Raw genomic sequence first — 19,959 nt, forward strand, 5'->3', positions numbered from 1 at the left:
ATGAAACTCATTTCAAATAATCAAGTCTTAACAAGTTTGATTGCTTATCATGTTGGAAATATTTAATCATGTAAATATCAATCTCATTTAATATATATAAACATGGAAAATTTCGGGTCACTACAATAAATTCTACTTTTTACTACTCGATAATTTTAGTAGTTATTTGTGGACTATTCCACTTGGACATAAAAACCAAGTTTACTCTATTTTCACCTCCTTTCATACATACATACGTACACAATTTCAAAAGTCCATCAAAACTTTTCAATGTGATAATGGTACGGAGTACAACAATAATTTATTCCATAATTTTTGCGCACAAAACTGTATGACTTTCCGTTTCTCGTGTCCCTACACTTCATCTCAAAATGGGAAAGCAGAACGTAAAATCCGTGCCATTAACAATATTATTCGAACCTTACTCTCCCACTCTCATGTTCCTGCAAAATTTTGGAATCATGCTCTTTCCATGGCTACGTACTTAATTAATATACTTCCGCAAAATTTTAACTCGTGTATCACGTGATTGTGGAGATGGGAGGTGATGAGGGATTAGATTTAAGGATAGTCAGATGTGATTTGAAGTGAAGTTATCAATCAATTAACACTTTCTTATTACTAAGAGAGATTATTATTATTATTATTATTATTATTATTATTATTATTATTATTAAGTACGATATAATATGCATTTGATCTATAACTGTAAATAAACTTTATAAATTATTATTATTATTATTATTATTATTATTATTATTATTATTATTATTATTACTATTACTATTATTATTATTATTACTACTACTACTACTATTATTATTACTCCGTATTATTAAGTAAGATATAATATGCATTTGATCTATAACTGTAAATAAACTTTATAAATTAATGACAAGTACATACATAATATGTATAGTGTCAAATATAACTATATCGCATAAATATTTATTAGTTAAGTGTATAATTTTAATTTATTATACCAATATATTTTAATATAAGCTATAATACGATTGGTAGTAAATTAGTTATCATAAGACAAATATCATGAGTGTTATGAAGTCATTTACATACATATATTAGTTACAATATGTGGTATAACTTTAATTAATGTAACATAATTATATGTTTATTTTCTTTAAAAAAAAGGTATCTTACAAATATATAATGTAAAGTTAATATTAAAATCACGTAGTATCTTACGAAGTCACGAGCTATAGTTTAGGTTTGAAATTTGTAATACTCGAGTCACTATCCTACCGCATATAATGTTAATATTTGTTTTATATATTATGTATAGATAGATAGATGTATATATTATATTTCACATTTCAAAGATTGGTTGACCTTAACTAAAAAGCTAGAAGATTCAAAAAAAAAAAAAAAATCATTTACAAGAAAAACGAAATATCAAATTAATAATATTTTATCCATAAAAGATATAGACTGTATCAAATTAACAATAGATAAATGTATAGATTATATTTCACATTTCAAAGAATTGTCGAGCTTAACTAAAAAGCTAGAAGGTTCGAAAAAAAGTCATTTACAAGAATAACGAAATATAAGTTAATATAAAAAAAAAATGCTACAAACGTCATCTACATTATTTTATGTGTCGCCGTTCGAAAAAAAAAACATTATTTTATGTGTCATCCACTAATCTTTGACAAGACATTCACATAAAAAACGTCATTCCAAACGTTATCTACAAATGAGTCTTGCAACATTTATAGTTTTCATGTTTAGCTACTTGTATTAATCATGACGACTTATTTGCTTTGATATATTTATTATTTTACAGATTCATTGCATTATACTTAAACCCTTTAAATTTAACAACATTGCTTAGTTTTAAGCTAATTACGAGTAATAAGTAATTTTTCAACGCTTATGCATCGCACGAGCTAAAAATTTAGTGAACATGCCTTTCAAAAAAAATAAAAAATAAAAAAACCTCGTGAACATATAAAAAGTACTACCATATCAATTTGACCTAAAAACTTGTTGAGCCGCTAATTTTCACTTTTAACTACTAAATCTAACCACTTAAATATGTTGGTTAAGAAAATCCCCATTTATTACATGGGTTTAAAATTAAAACATTTTTTTTTTTTTTGAAAAGTAGGAATATGTATACAACCAGAATACATACAGCGTGAGATGGGCCCAATTACTCGAGAAGCCCAATACCCACCCACCTTTAAAATATATTCAAAACCCAATTTTAAAACGCGTTAAATGTCATTATTGATTACTGTTTCATTAAAACAAAAATTATTCGAAACAATAGGTAAAAATGTAAGAAGATGGTGGGACAAGGAATGTTGGGGAGGGACAAAAAAACAAGATGAGTTGAGAGATGTGAGAGTCAAAAAGTTAAAGAAAAGAAAGTGTGTGGTGAGATCTGACGCCGATTGTAACGGCGGGTTGCTCACGCCGTGGGGGCATACGTGGCAACCGGCCACGCCATCGTCGGAGCCGTAACAGTGCGTGGGTGAGGGGCGGGACCAGGGGCGTGAGGCTGAACCGTGGGCTGGCGACGGGGAAGCTCACGGGTGTGGGTGATTCTGGTTGGGCCACGTGGAGAAAGAAGATATAGATATATGGAAGTAGTATTCTTCATTTGTATTAGAGGAAAATGATAGCTCAGATTCGTTATTAATGGAGATTTGAAAATGATGGAGAAAATTAACAGGAAGAAAGAAAATGAAGAAGAGATAAGGTCAGATCTACTTTTTGTTTTTATTTTTTTTCAGCACAACCTCTTTAGTTTTTAAGAACTACACTTTTAACCTCCAAATTCAAATTATGTTGCTATTAACTAATACTATACATGACATCAATTCTAAAATAGGACGTAAAACATGGATAATAATTCATCATTAAATTGTTTTGTAAGATTATTTTAAATTTAATTAACCACTTTAACTTTATTTTAAATTTAAATATAAAATGTCATATCACCATTCCACTAATCCACACCACTAATCCACACCACAATCCCACATCACCACTACTTCACTCAAACCACCCACACGTCCTAGTCATCAAAAAGTAACTCACGCCCTCAACTCACGCCCCCTACCGTTACAAATGGTCTGATGATCAGATGCTTCTTTCTTTCTAGGGAATTTAACTGTTGTACCTCTTGCTTCAAGTTGGCCACATCTTTGCTTCCTTCAATATATTCCATCTCTTTGGGATCTTCACTCCAAATATCTCTTTAAAATTAATTGTTAACTGCAAAAATATGAAACGAAAAAAACATTTATCAAAGTTTCCGATATAATTCTACTTGAAATTCTCATTACAGATGTAAAAGATAACTTTATAGATTATTAAGAGTATTAGTGGTAGTGACCATAATTCAATGTTTAATTGAGTATTTCTTCAATAATATTGAAGGTGAAAAATAAAAGAGTGGATGTCACTATTCAAAAGTTAAAATGCCTCCACATATATTCATTGTATCAATCAATAAGAAAAAATAATTACTAAAGATAATACGGTAGAAAAAGGAAGTTCAACATCCTGTCAAACAAGCTGGCAACGTCGGCGGAACTTCAACATTATCTTTGGTGTGGAGTGGTGGAACTTCATTATCCTGACGTTCTACTTATTTAACTTTGAAAAGAATATTCTACTCCTTGTGTAAAATCACGTCTACAATTTATATATGAAAATACCGGTTATCAGATTTAAACACATATACGGATAGTGTACCCGATCGTGTATCAGTGTATAAAATAGTATTTCCGAATTCATTCTAAGGACAGTGTCAACGCAATTCAAAATTATTAACTAAGATATAATTAACTGGAAACAAAAGAAATAAAGCAGATAACAAATATTAGGTTTTTGGCTTTTCAACGATTAGTCGAATCAAAGAGAGAATAAAATGAATGACAATGTTTTTGTTGTTTTATGTTAAAAAAACGTATTAATGATAGTTACAAATTTAGATTAATGAGATATATGTTCACCTAGACTTTATTCACCAGTGTTGGATGTTTAGGATTAAGCCCTGATCAACTATCACACATTTACAATTTAACTGACCGGTTCACCAGAAATTCCCCCAAGTAAACACAACACTCCAGATTACACAAATGAAAGGTTCCGTGCCACTGTAGACCTTTAGACTGTGGTTAATCAAACTGACTGACTATTAGACTTGAACTATGATCCAGTGTTCATTGTAATCAACAACTGCACCAACTCTCGTTGTACACAATCAATCCCTGTATTAACTAATCAATTTAAGCAATTCAATATTGTCTCCAGTCAACGCAAGTGTTTAAAAAGGTTTAATCAATTAGTTAGATGTGACGAACTCCAGTAAACGTCACTAAATTGGACAACCACGACAATCAATCAATCAAAAACTTTAATCTTTATGAACAATTATAATAGACTTCAATGAATTCTCATTCTATTGAACAATCATAATTATCAATCACTACAATCAATAAACATCAACAAGAATTAAATGAAGCTAATAATCATCAAACATATAATAATAAATCTTCAAAAATACATCAAACACAATATTTAATCTAGATGAACCTAATAAGTTTAGCCTACAACTATGATCTAAGTTACATTCAAACCAAAATTAACAGATGAAATCATTATAAGTGATAAAGAGATCAACCTATTAGTAATCACCTATTAGTAATCGTGTTCTTGAATGATAGAGAGATCAAAGCTTATTAATGAAATGATTAGATGCTTTAGGTGATCTTGGAATTCTCCAAAAGTAACCTTTTTTCGTCCTTTCAAACCCCAAAAATGGCTACACAAATGATACCCCCCTTCTAGAACAAAAAATTAGGTTTTAACTAAAATTTTCTGTCTAGGTACATCTCGCGATCACGAGATTGAATGTGTCTGGGAGTCGCAATCACGAACAACTCCAATCTCAACATTCGCGTTCGATTTTTATTGTTACACGATTAGAATATATGTTCGACTATGCACTCGCGAAATGGAACTAAAACTCGCGAACTTGGACCTTTTAAAACTCATTTTTGGCTATAAATTGACTTGAACTTTTATTTTAATGCCCGACTCGAAGCGGGACCAACGTATCTAACTTTTAGGCTCCGAAAATCGTATAAATCCCAAAATAACTCCAAACAATCACCTCGACACAAAAGGCGCAATCTTCCATCATATCATCATTAAACCTCCAAATAAGCGCGAAACTAATACAAAATAGACCCGATATAGTGATAATATACATGTGCGAGTTGAGTAATATCAATAACTCCGGCGCCATCAAGTATAAAGATAACAAATCAGGACTACACTTTCAAAAATGCCACAAGTTATCGCAGTTGAAGGAGGTCTGGGTCACAATCAAGGGTGTTTCAAGTCAAAATCGGCTACACTTGTTCATAACCTGAGCTTTCATTAACCAGTTGACCTTACTTCGTACCCTTAGCCTTCCTTTCTTAATAGTTCGACTAAGTGACTTCGTAACCGAAACCTATTTTTTTCTTAGTGTAGCATAGAAATTCGCGACTTCAAACGGGTGCTTCGCCCCTCTTTTTCTATTAGAAAGAGCGGACAATTCTCCAAATGCGAGCAGTGGTGGTTTGCTGTTGCAGATTTGAATGCTCAAACCACGTCAGATCAAAACTTTAACAACGATGGTTCAGTGGTCCGTGTGAAATCGAATCCCTGGTTGAAATACTTATTCATGTTGTGGGTGTTAAACTATTAATAAATTATGTCTTCTTGACAAAAGAAACAATAAAGTTAGGTTCCATTTCAATTTAACTTAATAATAAAATTATAAAACGAGCCTCTTCATTTAGTCATCTCGCTATTTTTTAATAAATTATATATGTTTTTTACTATGTAAATGGTCAGTGGCGGAATGTGAGAATTTCTATTAGGAGGGCCAATGAAATAAAAGACTTAGTGATAACAATTAAAGGAAGCCCGCAAAAAAAAAAAAAAAAAATTGCCCATAAAAAAGTATAAAAATTACACTAGGACCAAAAATAGTAATATAAGTGAGAGGATGATTAAATGCGTTAACATTGCATACAAAAAATAGTACTCCCTCCGTCCCAAATCTATTGTCCATTATTCTATTTTGGGATGTCCCAAATTAATTGTCTAGATTCTTTTTCAACCAATCAAAACAGTTTATTCTGGAGAGAGAAGATATATTATTAGTGGAGAATGAAGTTAGTGAAATTTTCTAAAACTACGTGTTTTTGGTCTGGGGACAATAGATTTGGGATGGAGGGAATAATATAAATACCTGATTAAATGCCATAATTGAATAGGACTAAGATGAAATGTAAGTTTTTAGAATCGGAGAAGACGTATAGCCCGTAGGTAGAGGTAGAGGTACTTTAGGAATGTTAAGTGAGGTTGATTTTTAAAAATAAAGAAACTAGATCTGTTAAGTTTAGGAGGGCCCAACATTGTATAAATCTTTCTAGCTCATAAAATCCACTACTAGCCCAATATTTTAGGATGGCCATAGCCCTCCTAGGCCATAAGAAGGTTCCGCCTCTGTAAATGGTCATCACATAAACAAATATTAATTTGTTATACTTGACATAATGTTCTCTAAATGTGTCTATAAAATAGTTCTTGGCCAGACCTCTAATGCAACATCCTGAAAATTTTTTTACCAGATGCGTCGCATCTGAGTCTCAGGTAGAGTTTGACACTTTTTGAATGAAGAGCGACGGAAAGTGTAATAATGTTATAAACGAGTTTTTAGCCCCAAAAATGGATTGAAGGCTCATTTGGGCAGCCTTCAAAGTTGTTGAAACTCTCTTAAAGTAGAGATTCTAGTGCGAGAAAATAAAGAAATTGAAATAATAATGGGTAATCTTGACCCATTTTTGGTGCATACTTGCTACTCTTGCTTGCTAAGCTCGGTATTGGTGTTAAAGGTGAACCCTAATCTGAAATTTAATGTTTTGATTCTAGAATTATGAAGGAATTTAGTGTTATTAATGTTTGTAAACCCCTTTTATTGTGATTGTGGGTTTATATTGTCAAGAAGATAGGCATGCAACCCCATTTGTAGGGTTTTGCTTTGGTTGGTTAAATTTGACGAGTAAAGTGGATTAAAAGATGATTTAAGTTGTGTATAAGTTTAAAGGGGTTGTGATCTTATAATTGATTAACAAACCTTAAAATTTAATAAACTTGTTAAAATGTGTGTAAGGAGGTCTAGAGAATAATTATAAGTTAGTACTGTAAAATTGATTGTTAGCTAGATTAGTAAAATTATGAGTTAAGAGTCTAGTAAAACTCGTATGATAGACTTGTTGATTTTGAAGATGTGTTAATAAGAGTAGAAACACGTGTAAAAGTGTTTAATCTAGACTTAGAAAGAATGTTGTAATTGATAACAAATGAAATGGGGTTAATGAAATGGTCTGGGTGACATGAGTGTCATTCTTGTGATATCCAAGTCGATAATGTAAGTTAAGGGAATATTCCATATACAGTAGAAACTCTATAAAATAATACACCTAAGATCACCAAAATTTATTAATTAAAAGAGTTATTAATTAATCGATAAATTAATAATTATTAATTTAAATATTAATTAATATTTTATTAATTTATAGTAGAATACTTAGTTTACAAACACTTTTCAACCTTCCACTTAATTATTGTATACAATGCATATATATCAAATGAACGACCCAATTTGAAAGAAACCTTCAATCTTCCACCTTATTATGCTTCTTGTGTTCAATGCATCACTTTATGAACATTAAAAATATTTTCTATATAAATACAAGATCAAAATAGGTTAACACAAACAAATCATACACACAACATGGCTTCCCATATTAAAGGTGTGAAAAAAACAACAATGACAGACGAGATTCGAAGAGCATTATGCAAGAACAACAAGGATAATCCAAGTCTCACTCAAAAGCAATTGCAAGAATGGGTTCATAGTAACTATGGTTTGCAGGTGAGTCAAGCGACAATATCGAATACAGTTAAGCGGTCTTTGGAGTATCTCTCACTTGCTCCCGAAAAAGGCGATGTTAAGCAACACAAACAGGCAAAATTTCCTGACCTAGAAAAATCTCTCTATGAATGGATTCTTCAATATCAAGAACATGTGAATATGACAGGTGAACTAATCATCGAGAAGGCAAAAAAGTTCATGAAAGATATGTATCCAGTCGATACTCTAGACTTTACTTTTTCTATTGGTTGGCTTGGAAAGTTCAAAGCAAGATATGGAATTAAGAATTTTCGGCGTTTTGGAGAGAGTGGTGTAATGACCCGGAAATTTCCGATCAAATTTAAACCTTAATCTCTATATGTTTCCGACAAGATAAGCAAAATCTGTAATGTTGAGTCTCGAAAGTTTTGAAATCTTTATGTAATCAACTAACCATTGGACTTTACCCTACGATTCACGAACAACCTATAATTTAAAACTCGAACCCGTCATGATTTATATATGAAATGATAAAAATTTACTATTAAACGATGCTATTTCAAATTAAAATTTTATATATTAAGTCGTTTTATTTTTATTTTTTTTTATGATATAATTTTTGTAATTTTTTTTTAAGAAACAAAGTTAAATTAAAAATGTACAATTTTTAAAGCACAACGTACAACAACGTGTAGCTTAAATAGTTGAATCGAAATTAATTCATTTACTATTCATATGAATAGTAAATGAAATGAAATTAATTAATTTACTATTCACATGAAAGTGACATGATAGAAATTATTAATTATAAGTTATATAATATACCCCTAAAGTATTTGAGAAATACAACTTTTTAAATTCTAAAGATTCGTAAGATTTAAAATTGAATTATTATATATTATTTATTTTACACGTTTTAAAATTTTATATTATTATATTATTATATTATTACTTTATTTTAATTATTATATTATATTTATATTATTATATTAAATATATACGTATATATATATCACACGACATAAACACATATCTCGAATTCATTTCATTTCATCTTCTGTCTCTCAATCTCTTTCTTATATATTCATATATTATTATTATTATAATTATTAAAATTATTATTATTATTATTATCTATATTAAGATTAATATTATTATTAATCTTGAGATTAGGAGTACCATTAGTATTAAAATTCTATGACGGGGTTCTGCCCAAGTGTTCCAAAATTGGTGTCATGAGTGGAACAAAATTAAGGAGATTATGGGTTATAGCTATGGAGGTTATGGGTAATGATTGGGGGTTTTGCTCGTGAGTCAAACTAATGTTTATCATCTCCGTTGCGTCTAAATACTATCCTGCAATATTGAATCTCAATATTGATACGTGAGCACTCAAAACTTGACTTTTATTTACTTTTAGTGTGTCCCTGACTAGTGCTCGAGAAATTAGGATTATGCATGCTATTATATTTATTTTTCACAAAATATATCTTAGGATAGAATCTGAATTAGTTACCTCTGCGGTTAAGATAAGGTATATGATATATATGTTTTTGGAAAGGTGGCGAAAAACTATAAACTTTTCATTTAGATTTCGAATGGATTCAACGGACGGATTTGAAGTTATAATCAATTGAATTTTTGTGTTAATTATTAAAAATGAATATTTTTATTACGACGTCATTAAAATCATCATTAAAATTATTTGATTATTATTATCATTACTATTATTATAATTATTATCAAAATATTATTATATTTGTTATGATTATTATTATTTAAAAATAATTAATATTTTTTTTTATTTATCAAAAACTATTAAATTATCATTTTGATCATTATTATGGTTAAAATTATCAACTTATTATTTTTATTATCATTAACACAAAAATTATCATTTTTAATAAAAGTATTATTTTTAATGAAAATATTAATATTAATATTATGATTATTATGATTATCATTATAAAAAAAAAATTAATTAAAACAAATAATATTTTTATCAAAGATTATTAAATCATTATTTTGATTGAACTATTAATTTAATATCATTATTAACATTAAAATTAATATATATTTATTGAAAGTATAATTTTAAATAAAAATATTATTGTTATAATAAAAAATGTCATTTTTATTATCATTTAGTAAATATATATATATAAAGTTTTATGTGTTAACAAATAAATTATAATATTATTTACTCTAATAAATTTTGTAAATATTTAAAAATATAAAATGACGATATTTAACTATATTTAATTATGTACAAAATTTTTGGAAATCATTTTAAGACAAATGAAATTTATATTAACTTTTGTAGATTAGTCTCGAGCATTAGGATTGTGGTACACTATGACTTGACCAAAAATTGTTAGACAAATATTGACCAACATATAAATATATATAATTAATATAGGTTCGTGAATCCGAGGCCAACCTTGCACTTGTTAAATGACGTATTATGTATTTTTACTACGAAATACAGTATGGTGAGTTTCATTTGCTCCCTTTTATATATATTTTTGGGACTGAGAATACATGCGCTGTTTTTATAAATGTTTTACGAAATAGGCACAAGTACTAAAACTAATTCTACGTGGGTTTAAACCAGAAATATACCCTTAGCTTGGTAACATTAAACTACTTGTCTATGTACAGTAGGCGCGAATCCTAAAGATAGATCTATTGGGCCTGACAAACCCCATCCTGACTATGAGATGCTTTAGTACTTCGAGGTTATTTTAAACACACCTGATCTGGTGTACTTCAGAGGGTAAAACATGAACGTTAAGGCTTGTTACCGGGTGCCTACAACTTATAGAATACTTTTATACACTTGCGAGTGTACATATATTTATAAACGGAAATCTTGTGGTCTATTAATATATTGAAATGATTGTTATGATAAACCTATGAACTCACCAACCTTTTGGTTGACACTTTAAAGCATGTTTATTCTCAGGTATTAAAGAAATCTTCCGCTGTGCATTAGCTCATTTTAAGGATATTACTTGGAGTCATTCATGGCATACTTTGAAAGACGTTGCATTCGAGTTGTTGAGTTCATCAAGATTAATATTAAGTCAATTATAGTTGGATGTAATATGAAATGGTATGCATGCCGTCAATTTTTGATGTAAAGAAAGTTTGTCTTTTAAAAACGAATGCAATGTTTGTAAAACGTATCATATAGAGGTCAAATACCTCGCGATGTAATCAACTATTGTGAATCATTTATAATGTATATGAACGGGTCCTTTCAGTTGGTATCAGAGCGTTGGTCTTAGCGAACCAGGTCTTGCATTATTGTGTCTAACTGTTAGTTGTTTAGATGCATTAGTGGGTCTGGACTTTGACCGTGTCTGCATGTCAAAAGTTTTGCTTATCATTTCTAGTCGGAAATCACCTGCTTATCATCCTTAGGAAATTGCCTGCTTATCGTTTATAAGTCTAGACACGTCTTACTGCATTTACTGCATCGATAGTGTATAGACAAAATTCATATCTTAGCGTATTTGTTACTGTAGAATCGCCTGACACATGTCGTAAATTTCTCCGTAGCCTACGGAATCTTTTGATATTCTATGAAGTTAGAATATCATCCTATATTCGAAAATCATTTCACATCGAAGATCCTTTTTCATCCGCTAAATTGCCTTCTTAGTAATGAATCTGAAGTACTTACCGTCGAACCTGTTTGAAACACCATTTTCTCTCTTATTTCTAAAATAGCTCGTCACGGTCCCATATTTCGAATCTTATTCATCCACTCGCTTCAACCGTCAATCATCCCGTAGTACTAGAAGAAGTTAACGAACTACGCGCTAGTGTGGCGACTTTGGATAACCTGGTGCGAAGGTTACAGCAGCAGCACCAGCAGCATAATCAGTACCACCATCATCGACGTCGACAGTACCCTTATCATCCCTAAACCATAACCGCGCCGTAACCCTCAACATCACAATTTGTACCTCGGATATCAACATCACACGCCTCAATATTACCATCTGTACTTCGAGCATGATCTTTGTGCTACATATCGTTCTACATCGATTATCTTCGCTTTACATATCGTTCTACCTCATTTATCTTCAACATGGCGATTATGTAATTTCTAAAGTTTTAGAGATTATGTAATCTAGTATTAACGATAAATCAAATGAGTTTAATATCCTATTGACTCATTAAAATGATTACATCCGACGAAAATATATATGCAAGTATATTTTCATAAAGAATGTAATTAAAAGTTTTTTTGTACAAACTGTTAATGGTGAAAAATATTTTAACGGGTAGGTAGTACCCGAGGAATATTTAGATTTCACATTAATAAGTTACACTGTACATTCTTCGAATCTGATTCAACGGTCAACTATTATTCTACTTACAACCACCGATATTCGTATCCGCACACCCCAGAATAACCATTTCCATTCAAATTTCATATTCGGATTTTGACCTATCAGAATCCAACAAGTGGCATAAAGAAGAAAACATTGGACAAAATAAAATTTGTTAGAAACAGACGAATTAACTAATTGAAATATTGATAGGAATCCACGCTAACTGTTCCTAGCTAACTGTTCCCGGCTAACATTTAATTTATCGCAATTTACATTCTCGCAATTTTATTTATTGTTATTTAATTTCTGCACTTTACATACTGTCGGGACACATGTACAACAATACGTCGGATTAATTCTGAGACAACACGTTGTATAATGGGTCATGATATATTTATTTATTTTACGCACTTTAAATAACGGGACACGTATACAAGGTTTCGACTTATCATATTGACCCATCTATATATATATTTCGGAACAACCATAGACACTCTATATGTGAAGGTGGGAGTTGGCTATACAGGGTCAGAGTTGATTCCAAAATATATATACTTTGAGTTGTGATCGACACTGAGACCGGTACACGGGTAACGATACGTATTAATTAATTCGAATATTATATATTTAATTTATATATGAAATTATTGGACCATTGGACAATCGGACTATTGGACTGCTAACTTTGGACAATTAAAATGAATTAAAATGTTGATTATAACATATGAAATTGAACAATTCTTCAAGCTTGCCACTTGATTTTATCTTAAACCTCATTCGTATCTTGACGATTACAATTCGCATTCAAATCTTTTCATGATTCTTGAAAACACTTCGATCGAGAAGTTGAACCAGCCGCACATCATATACGAAAGAAAGATTTATGCATACAGTTATGCACCTGAAAAACTTTCGAAACCGAAGTTATAGTTAAATCGTATCCGCGTTGAATTCCTTATCATTCATTAGCAAAAATAACCTTACAATTCCTTTCAAAGTAGCCAATTTTGTCACAGCTCCACTTCGAATTCTCAGTAGGACTACTCTTATTATAACCTCGATATATATACGTTGTCTTTTCGTCGTCGTTACCGTAGAACCTTTAGCAGATGTACCAGCAGCTCGTCGCCTCTTTGGCGAAACCCGCAATCAGTATTCTGAAAATCTCACGGAACTTCTTCCATCATACCTATAATGTCTATCCCTAAGAATTTCATACTCCGAATGTGAAGTTTTTGAAAAACACCCTGAACTGCGAAGTAGTTCTTGGAATGCTGATGAAGCAGCAAAAACCATAAACGACTTTAACAAGTCAAAGGTTGACGATAAAGTACAGTAGGTTGGTAAAGCTCAGAAAAAGAGAATGTTTGGAACTGGAAAACGGATCGAGCGAAGTATAAAGGAGGCTGTGGACAAATCGTGAAAACTAAACCTGACTTCAAAGGATCCAAACGATTCAGTGCCTGCTGAAACCGTTAGTATGAACCCTACCCCTTATTCTAAACCTTCACAGACAAATCTTCCTTGTTATCCATCGACGATAGAAAATCTAAGATATCATCGTGCCTTTCATTATAAATATCCTCAATGTCTCTGAGGATATTTTCACAACTATTCTTATCTGAGTTCATGAATCTCTCCATAATATCTGCGTTACAACTGTGTTAGCTTCTAAATTCTGAAACCTTCAAGTTTAAAATATGAATGTTTTGAAGTAGTGTTGGGAACTAATGCACGAATTAGTATAATATAATGAAACTTGATCAACTTCATTATATTACAGTAAGTCATGTTGAGTTTCTAATGGAATGTGATGATTCCCAGTACCATCATCATGTGCCATGTTACACGGCTCTTACATTCTACCCAATCTCCAAACATATCAAGAACATACCATCTTGATAGTTCTATCTTTCTGGAAATTCCGGTAATTTGACAAATCAAAATCGTGCCATTACCATTTCTTTCTAAGAGCATTAGCTATGTTCATTTCAAAACTCATATCTACGAATTCCGGACCATTACAAAAGATGCTTAGTTAAAGAGGAGGAAAAGAAAAAGAATGAAGCTCCGAAATAAAAATTGTAGTAAAAATCGCAGCAATTAGGAGAGAACATTAACTGTGGATGATAATGATTATAGAAGACAGAAGCAGGGACATCGAAATATAAGGGAAGATATAAAACCCAACAACCATCCAGAAATTACAAACCGTGTACATCAATGCAGATAGCAATATAGAGACACGGGAGAACTAGAAACACTATAAACACAAGAGTATAGTAGAAGTAAATAGATTCTTCTGGTGGTAAATGAAAAAGAAGAATGACAGATGTGAAAATTAAGAGTATATCAAGAATCAGAATGGGATGGAGCATTTTAAGGAATACTCTAAGGTATAAATTGAGGGAGAAATGATAGAAGATGTGGGAAGTAAGAAAGGGAAGAAGGTGAATTTATAGTGAAATATCCGACAAAGAAATCGAAACAGACTTGCCACATTAAAATCAAAGAAGATCCTGATCACCGAAGAACCAAATCTTATTACGTAAGGTTTTCTTTAAATTCCTTAAATTCCGGAAAACAATCATAACCACGTCATCAGTTAAAACAATTCCATATTTACTCATTTCACTCTTTTGAGAAAGTTTCACTCGTGCGCTTCACATGATCGAATCGTTTTATCTACATTACTCAATGATGATAAAACTCAATTATTACCTCATATTCGTCATGAAAACACCCCTATTGTTATCTATGACAACCTCTATCAAATTTCGGGGACGAAATTTCTTTAACGGGTAGGTACTGTAATGACCCGGAAATTTCCGATCAAATTTAAACCTTAATCTCTATATGTTTCCGACAAGATAAGTAAAATCTGTAATGTTGAGTCTCGAAAGTTTTGAAATCTTTATGTAATCAACTAACCATTGGACTTTACCCTACGATTCACGAACAACCTATAATTTAAAACTCGAACCCGTCATGATTTATATATGAAATGATAAAAATTTACTATTAAACGATGCTATTTCAAATTAAAATTTTATATATTAAGTCGTTTTATTTTTATTTTTTTTATGATATAATTTTTGTAATTTTTTTTTAAGAAACAAAGTTAAATTAAAAATGTACAATTTTTAAAGCACAACGTACAACAACGTGTAGCTTAAATAGTTGAATCGAAATTAATTCATTTACTATTCATATGAATAGTAAATGAAATGAAATTAATTAATTTACTATTCACATGAAAGTGACATGATAGAAATTATTAATTATAAGTTACATAATATACCCCTAAAGTATTTGAGAAATATAACTTTTTAAATTCTAAAGATTCGTAAGATTTAAAATTGAATTATTATATATTATTTATTTTACACGTTTTAAAATTTTATATTATTATATTATTATATTATTACTTTATTTTAATTATTATATTATATTTATATTATTATATTAAATATATACGTATATATATATCACACGACATAAACACATATCTCGAATTCATTTCATTTCATCTTCTGTCTCTCAATCTCTTTCTTATATATTCATATATTATTATTATTATAATTATTAAAATTATTATTATTATTATTATTATCTATATTAAGATTAATATTATTATTAATCTTGAGATTAGGAGTACCATTAGTATTAAAATTCTATGACGGGGTTCTGCCCAAGTGTTCCAAAATTGGTGTCATGAGTGAAACAAAATTAAGGAGATTATGGGTTATAGCTATGGAGGTTATGGGTAATGATTGGGGGTTTTGCTCGTGAGTCAAACTAATGTTTATCATCTCCGTTGCGTCTAAATACTATCCTGCAATATTGAATCTCAATATTGATACGTGAGCACTCAAAACTTGACTTTTATTTACTTTTAGTGTGTCCCTGACTAGTGCTCGAGAAATTAGGATTATGCATGCTATTATATTTATTTTTCACAAAATATATCTTAGGATAGAATCTGAATTAGTTACCTCTGCGGTTAAGATAAGGTATATGATATATATGTTTTTGGAAAGGTGGCAAAAAACTATAAACTTTTCATTTAGATTTCGAATGGATTCATCGGACGGATTTGAAGTTATAATCAATTGAATTTTTGTGTTAATTATTAAAAATGAATATTTTTATTACGACGTCATTAAAATCATCATTAAAATTATTTGATTATTATTATCATTACTATTATTATAATTATTATCAAAATATTATTATATTTGTTATGATTATTATTATTTAAAAATAATTAATATTTTTTTTTATTTATCAAAAACTATTAAATTATCATTTTGATCATTATTATGGTTAAAATTATCAACTTATTATTTTTATTATCATTAACACAAAAATTATCATTTTTAATAAAAGTATTATTTTTAATGAAAATATTAATATTATTATTATGATTATTATGATTATCATTATAAAAAAAAAAATAATTAAAACAAATAATATTTTTATCAAAGATTATTAAATCATTATTTTGATTGAACTATTAATTTAATATCATTATTAACATTAAAATTAATATATATTTATTGAAAGTATAATTTTAAATAAAAATATTATTGTTATAATAAAAAATGTCATTTTTATTATCATTTAGTAAATATATATATATATAAAGTTTTATGTGTTAACAAATAAATTATAATATTATTTACTCTAATAAATTTTGTAAATATTTAAAAATATAAAATGACGATATTTAACTATATTTAATTATGTACAAAATTTTTGGAAATCATTTTAAGACAAATGAAATTTATATTAACTTTTGTAGATTAGTCTCGAGCATTAGGATTGTGGTACACTATGACTTGACCAAAAATTGTTAGACAAATATTGACCAACATATAAATATATATAATTAATATAGGTTCGTGAATCCGAGGCCAACCTTGCACTTGTTAAATGACGTATTATGTATTTTTACTACGAAATACAGTATGGTGAGTTTCATTTGCTCCCTTTTATATATATTTTTGGGACTGAGAATACATGCGCTGTTTTTATAAATGTTTTACGAAATAGGCACAAGTACTAAAACTAATTCTACGTGGGTTTAAACCAGAAATATACCCTTAGCTTGGTAACATTAAACTACTTGTCTATGTACGGTAGGCGCGAATCCTAAAGATAGATCTATTGGGCCTGACAAACCCCATCCTGACTATGGGATGCTTTAGTACTTCGAGGTTATTTTAAACACACCTGATCTGGTGTACTTCAGAGGGTAAAACATGAACGTTAAGGCTTGTTACCGGGTGCCTACAACTTATAGAATACTTTTATACACTTGCGAGAGTACATATATTTATAAACGGAAATCTTGTGGTCTATTAATATATTGAAATGATTGTTATGATAAACCTATGAACTCACCAACCTTTTGGTTGACACTTTAAAGCATGTTTATTCTCAGGTATTTAAGAAATCTTCCGCTGTGCATTAGCTCATTTTAAGGATATTACTTGGAGTCATTCATGGCATACTTTGAAAGACGTTGCATTCGAGTCGTTGAGTTCATCAAGATTAATATTAAGTCAATTATAGTTGGATGTAATATGAAATGGTATGCATGCCGTCAATTTTTGATGTAAAGAAAGTTTGTCTTTTAAAAACGAATGCAATGTTTGTAAAACGTATCATATAGAGGTCAAATACCTCGCGATGTAATCAACTATTGTGAATCGTTTATAATGTATATGAACGGGTCCTTTCAAGTGGATCTGTTGAAATGGAGGGCATGGAGGACAAATTAAAATCCATAAGAGACAAAGTTGATAAGTTTGAAATGAAAGACATCCTTAATATGGATGAAACATGTTTGTTTTTTTATTAATTTATTTTATATTTTGTACTTTAGTGATGTAATTATTTACATGTTTTGATCTTAAACAGGTTTGTTTTTTAGACTTCAACCGGATCATTCCCTTGCAACAATGCAGCTTGAAGGAAAAAAACAAGACAAGGAAAGACTAACTGTTGCTATTTGCTGTAATGAGGACGGTTCGGAAAAACTTCCTTTATGGATTATTGGGAAATATGCTAAATCAAGGTGCTTCAAGAATGTAAACTTGAACAGTCTGAACTGTGAGTACCGTGCTAACAAACAAGCTTGGATGACTGGTGTATTATTTGAAGAATATATTCGCCAACGTGATAAAAAATGGTTGGAAGAAAAATTCTCTTGATTGTGGATAATTGCCCTGCTCATCCAAAAATTATTGAAGGATTACGAAATGTTGAATTATTTTTTTTGCCACCAAACACAACTTCAAAAATTCAACCTTGTGACGCGAGGATCATACGAGCTTTTAAGATGCATTATCATCGTCGATTTTATAAAAGCCTTTTGGAAGGTTATGAATTAGGGGTTCCAAATCCAGCAAAAATAAATGTATTAGATGCAATGAATCTTGCAATTTCAGCATGGACTATGGATGTTCGTGCAAATACAATTGCAAACTGCTTTCGTCATTGTAAACTTCGATCAACAGATAACATGACTTTTGAGAACTCAGATGAAGGTGGTGAAAGCACACAAGAACTCCAGAATTTGATCAAAGAGTTGGGTTATCGCAATACAATGGATGTCGAAGATGTTCTGACTCACCCAGAAGAAAATGTAGTTACACAGTTGTTGACTGATGAAGAAATTATTGAAAGCGTTATTGGAATTAATAAAGATGATATCGATGAAGAAGATGATAAAAGTTCTACAATGGAGCCCCCTTCTCGAAACAAAGTTATTAAAGCGGCAATCACATTGAATAATTTCTTGTTGAGCTATGAGAAAACAACACCAGAAGTTCTTACCATGCTAAGGAAAATTAGAGACGAGATTCAAGGGGAAATTGATTTCAACAAAAAACAAAAGATAATTGAGTCATTTTTCAAGAAAACTTCATAAATCATTCATGTAATATGCTATATACTGTATAAGGAATTATTAATTTATATTTTATATGGGGTCTAAATAAATTATCAAAATTGTATTATCTTATAATTTTAGCGTATTATTAATTTAGCACCCTATCCCCGAGTCGGAACAGGCAAAAAATATTATCTTAAAGAGTTTATTAAATAATCGAGTATTAATTTATCGAGTTTCTACTGTAGTGGGATGGTCTTGATAGACAATGTATGTTGATTATCGAAATGTGATAGTGTACGTGTTGTATTTGTGTTATGTAACGGGTAACTCCCTGCTTGGAAACTTGGCTTGTTGATTGATGCATGCTCAAAACTGATTGGGAAGTGTTGTGTTTTGCTTGGATTGTACTTTATTGATGTTGTTTACGTAGATTGAGGTGAGTACAATGTGTGTATATTGCTTGATAAATTTTATATCAATATGCAAATTGTGATGTATGTTGGAATGTGAATGATGCTCAAAGTACATCGGTGATGTACAAGAGTTTCTTAGCGTCAGGACATGCTAGATGGTGGTTTGGCATTGGGGACGCCAATGCATATGACATCGGGGTTGTCTAGGGGACTTGCTTCACGGCGTGAACTTAGCAAGGACCCAAGTTAGCATCGAGGGTGCAATTTGGATGTTTAGGGGACTTGTTCCCACCGGGGACGTAGCAATGACCCAAGTTAGCACTTGGGGTGCAATTTGGATGTTTTGGGAGT

At 30.3% G+C, this 19,959-nt stretch overlaps 1 pseudogene; it reads left to right on the plus strand.

Annotated features, from left to right (window-relative positions):
• The first annotated feature begins 7,825 nt into the window (after positions 1 to 7,825).
• LOC139901796 (CENP-B homolog protein 2-like) lies at positions 7,826 to 19,231 on the plus strand (annotated as a pseudogene).
• Positions 19,232 to 19,959: the final 728 nt, after the last annotated feature.

The sequence above is a fragment of the Rutidosis leptorrhynchoides genome, chromosome 3 (genome assembly GCF_046630445.1).
Source record: "Rutidosis leptorrhynchoides isolate AG116_Rl617_1_P2 chromosome 3, CSIRO_AGI_Rlap_v1, whole genome shotgun sequence".
NCBI classification, from domain to species: domain Eukaryota; kingdom Viridiplantae; phylum Streptophyta; class Magnoliopsida; order Asterales; family Asteraceae; genus Rutidosis; species Rutidosis leptorrhynchoides.